The 4,831-nt window shown below is 35.8% G+C and overlaps 1 pseudogene across 1 annotated transcript; it reads right to left on the reverse strand.

Annotated features, from left to right (window-relative positions):
• Window positions 1-436: 436 nt before the first annotated feature.
• On the reverse strand, window positions 437-3,521 carry LOC149163867 (G-type lectin S-receptor-like serine/threonine-protein kinase At1g34300 pseudogene; annotated as a pseudogene). The gene is made up of 2 exons (XR_016260184.1): window positions 3,398-3,521; window positions 437-3,250 (listed from the first exon to the last, which is right to left on the reverse strand). The product of XR_016260184.1 is annotated as a G-type lectin S-receptor-like serine/threonine-protein kinase At1g34300 pseudogene (transcript).
• Window positions 3,522-4,831: the final 1,310 nt, after the last annotated feature.

Genomic DNA, 4,831 nt, shown 5'->3' on the forward strand with positions numbered 1-4,831 from the left:
TTTCATTTAGGTTTAAAATTTTTTTCCTGACATTTAGAAATTCAAAACCAGATCCATTTTCAGGACACTTTCAATATTTTTATAAAATTAAAATTTTTGAAATATTTACTTTTCAAAAGCATTCTAATAAAATATTTATATGGAAAACTGTGTGGGAGAATTCAACACAGGAAAACTGTGCGGGAGAATTCAACACAGTGACTAAAGAATTCCTTTACTGAGAAAGATGTATAATGCTTGATGTAATATGCAATTTCAAAAATGAAAGAGAAATACAAAATTTGCAACAAGAGGTTACTCAAGTGTTCAAATATGCGAAATATAATAATAAGCACTTTCCTAGAATTTATAGTAATAAGGGTATCTTGATAGAATCAGAATCTCAGACTTCTGCTATCTTACAGAGATAACGCATGTTAGTGGTTAATGCCGAAAAGAAAAAATATGATTGGTCATTCCTAGATTTCCTTGTTCTGGTAAAAATCTTACTTTTGAGATTAAAAAGTTACAGCCCTGAGCTTGAATGATCTATTCCAAAATTAAGATGCAGTTGACAGATCAAAGTTGCCTCTTTAGCCTTTACAATATTCAGTTTGACTTTTTGTATACACAAGCCATCTCAGAGGCTATGAACACTAACAAGGCAAGTGTGTACCTAATATAGATGTCCTGGATATGTTGCCTTCGAAACCTGCAATGGCATAATAAAACTTACAAACTAATTCCTTCTAGAAACCAAGCAATGGTGATTATTCCATTGAGCAGGAAAGTAAAATGAACTTATTTTGTAATAAGCTTCAGATTTGAATGGCCTGAATGGCCATTAGCAGATGGCTACCTTCTGCTGGAGAGTTTCTCTTCCATAATTTTTAGGGATTTGAAGACATAGTAGCAATTACAGAGGACATAGAAGAAACAGGATGACTGGATGTTGCAAACACTGAGAATGCTAGTTCGCTAGTACTGCCACTGGTACTGCTTTCAAAGCTTTCCAAAGATTTAGGAGCAGGTGGTTTGTCAATAGGCAATATCCCCTCCAGCATCTGGACAACTTTCCCCATAGTTGGCCGCTGTGAGGGCTGCTCCTGAATGCACCAAAAACTAACTTGAAGTGCTCTTTTTACCTGATCAATATTAATATCTTCACCCAGTTTCTCGTCTGTAATATTTAGAATGTTTCCCCTTTCAAATTCCTCATATTCCCATACTGAGAATTTCTTTCTCCTTGAGGCCATAGTATCAAAATTCCTTGTACCGCCTATGATGTCCAGCAAAACCATGCCATAACTATAAACATCAGACTTGGTTGTGATGGGTAAATTGGCAAACCATTCCGGAGCCAGGTATTCTCTGGTTCCTTCAACACGTGTCAACGAGCGCTTTTGATGACCTCTGATAGTGTTGAGCTTGGAGAGCCCAAAGTCGGAGACCTTTGCATTGAAATTATCATCTAGGAGTATGTTCTCAGGTTTAATATCACAATGAACAATGCAATCTCTGCACTCTTCGTGCAGGTAAGTAACGCCCCTTGCAGTCTCAAGGGCTATTCCAAAGCGCTTATCCCAATCTAGCATCCTGGATTGCTCTGGAGAAGAAAAAAGGAATGTGTCCAAAGAAGAATTTTTCATGAATTCGTTAACCACGAATCGATGGCGGCCTTCTGAGCAAAATCCAATTAACCTAACCAAGTTCAAGTGATGAGTACTGCTGATGGTTGCCACCTCCATGTGAAATTGCCTCTCACCTTGTTCGATCCCTTCCAACTGCTTGACAGCAACTATGGTATTGTTGGTCAATTCTCCCTTGTACACTGTTCCAAACCCACCCGAACCCAAATTTTGCGTAAAATTCCTTGTTAGGTGCTGGAGTTCCTTGTAGGAAAACTGAACTGGAAACCCCGAGGCATAATCCAGGAGTGTGTATTGGGCTGGTACCTGTCCAAACCTAAACCTAGGATTATTTCTACAGAAAATCCACCAAATGGACGTCTGGATAGTAATCAAGGCAATAATAGGTACTACAACTGCTGCTGCTATTGCAATGGTCGATACATTAGATGAATCCACAGTCCTTATTGCGGGAGGTGGCGGTGCTAGAGGATGACCTTCACCACATACCTTTACATAAGAAGTGCTTGGAAGGGCTGCTGATTGATAGGCACTTGTGAAATTCTCTGTCTTTATGCGGCAAATGCTCGAACCATCGGCCATGACTGTAGATGCAACGCATAATGAATTCCTGAGGCAGTAGTCCTCAGGAATGCCCAAGGCATAGTATATCTCTGATTGTGACTCTGATTCTGGAGGATAAGAGAAGAATTGAGTATTGTTCAATACAACCATGCTCTGGTTAATACACCCTGTAAGGTCCTGCAGTCTTCTACACCCTTTGGTGGGATCCTTGGGATCTATGGGAACAAAATCTGCAGATGGGCATATGCAATAAGGGCTTGTCTCATTGTATACACACACCCCAAAGTTCCCACACCATCCATACACTTGACATTGGTCTGCTATTGCACTCCATCCCAGTTCCCATGTTCGAAGGTTTTTAACCCACCCATAGGTTCTCAAATTTCCATCTGATTCGAGCCTGATCCTTCGCAACGTGATAGAGGAATCGGTGTGATCGCTGCTGTATGCAGTCCAAAGCTGATCACCAGAAGAGTTGCAGAGAGTAAAATTCCCTTGATTACTGAGATATGCCCTGGAGCCATTTAGGGCACCCTGGTTCCAGTATGTGATGTTGTTCCTCCATTTCAATGTGAAGTTTCCCCCGGCCTCCAGAGTGAATGAATAAGGATACATGTGGAGGCTTTGTCCCACACTGAAATTCTGATAAACCAAGAGGGTATCAGTAGGATTGGCAAAACTTTCCCAAACACTGCTGGAACTGATATTCTTCACTACAAAATTGCCATTGTCCTGCATGGCAGCAGAGACTATGCTTCGGTTGGCAGTGTTAGTCTGCCACACCACGGTGTTCGTTCCATTGCGCAACACAAGGTTGCCATCAATCTGGAAATCAAAGGAAGCTTTGTCACCCACTCTGATGCCACCATTCTCACCTGCAGTCCACACCAGGGTTCCATCTTCACTGTCAGCAATTGAAATGGCGAGAACATAGAAACCATCCTTTATATGTGGGTGAAAGCCAAATCGGAAGATGCCGCTTGGGGATTTCCAAAACTGTTGTTTCCTGGAGGAGGAAGGCAAAGAAGGCCTAAGGCGGGATCCGGGCTTTACTACATCTGCAACAGTCATACACTGAATAACAATAATATATAATATAGATATTGGAAGTAACATAATTGTTGGACTCTGCTACTTTGATTACAAGCAGTATAACAGCTAACAGGAAACAGGCAATCCGTAAGCCACAGTGGAAACGTAGGTACCTACTATATATGGAGCAAAGCTTTGGTAATTCAAAAGTCTATAACCAGGTAACAGATAGACAGGAAGCCAAATACTCAGAAGGAACAAACTCTGAAATGATATTTTGATTAAAATACTCAGAAGGAACAAACTCTGAAATGATATTTTGATTAAAATACTCAGAAGGAACAAACTCTGAAATGATATTTTGATTAAAATACTCAGAAGGAACAAACTCTGAACCGTGCTTGAATTTATGAATTTTTAAATATTAAATTAATATTTCGTATATGTTTAGTCAAATTTCATGGATATGGTCTCGGTTTCGGTTATGATCTGGAATCCATGATTGCAGAAATGATAATTATTTTCAGCGGATTGTGAAGAGACTTGAAGAACACTGTATACCTATTTTTCTTAAAATCTTACTACTTTACGTCAATTTAGTTATTTTATTTTAATTAATAATTTATTTTATTTTATTTTTTAGTTATTTTATTTTAATTAATAATTTATTTTATTTTATTTTTTAATTTACTTTCGTAAGGCTGAGTCAAAGTGTTTACCAATTACCAATCCAAAGAGTGGAAGGTAAATTTATTATTTTAAATTATTTTATTTTATTTTTGAATTTTTATTTTTATGTAATTTGACCCAGTAAAAATGTTTACAGAACACTACATTATAATTTATCTTTTATATTGAATTGGAAAGCACAATGATGATTTTATTATTTGATTGGAAAGAATCTTGTTCTTATTATTGTCAATTTACAAGTTGAAAATTCTCTGTAAAATGTTATTAATGATATATGTTTTCTCCATAATAATAAATCATTACAAAGAAGTCTCAAATTTGACTTAAAAAAAAACTAAATTTTTATTACATTAAATTTTTTATACAAATAAGAAAAATTAATCCACATAAATATCTCAATTTTAACATATTTCTTAGTCATGATTGAGAAGGAAATAAAAAAATCTTATGATAAAACTTTATAAATAGATTAGGCAAGACTTGGTGGTTGAGTTCGCCGCCAGAAATGATCATTTCTGATAAATCTCTTGAAGTGCAAACCTCCTTTAGAGTGAAAGAGATGTGATTCCTATAAACGCTTTGTAGATACAGAATTAAGATAAATATAGACTAATTTATATTTTTCAATTATTTTTTATAAACAAATTTCATTCTAAAAACATCAAAATAACTAATAATAAAATCCAAATCATATTTATATATTTAATAAATTTATTATCAAATAAAAATAATAAAAAATAAATAAATTTATTATCTAATAAAATTGATAAAAGATAAAAAAAAGTGAATAAAAACCTCAACCGTCGGATTTTGCGGAGTATCCGGTGTTCACTATCATTAATCTCATCATCATTTAATAATATTACATAATGAACCCACTCTGATATAATAAACAAATTAGTAAAGCCAACAAAAGT

This window comes from Pinus tabuliformis, chromosome 5_1 (genome assembly GCF_031772625.1).
Source record: "Pinus tabuliformis cultivar Carrire ecotype Pingquan chromosome 5_1, CPIR1, whole genome shotgun sequence".
In the NCBI taxonomy this organism is placed as follows: Eukaryota; Viridiplantae; Streptophyta; class Pinopsida; order Pinales; family Pinaceae; genus Pinus; species Pinus tabuliformis.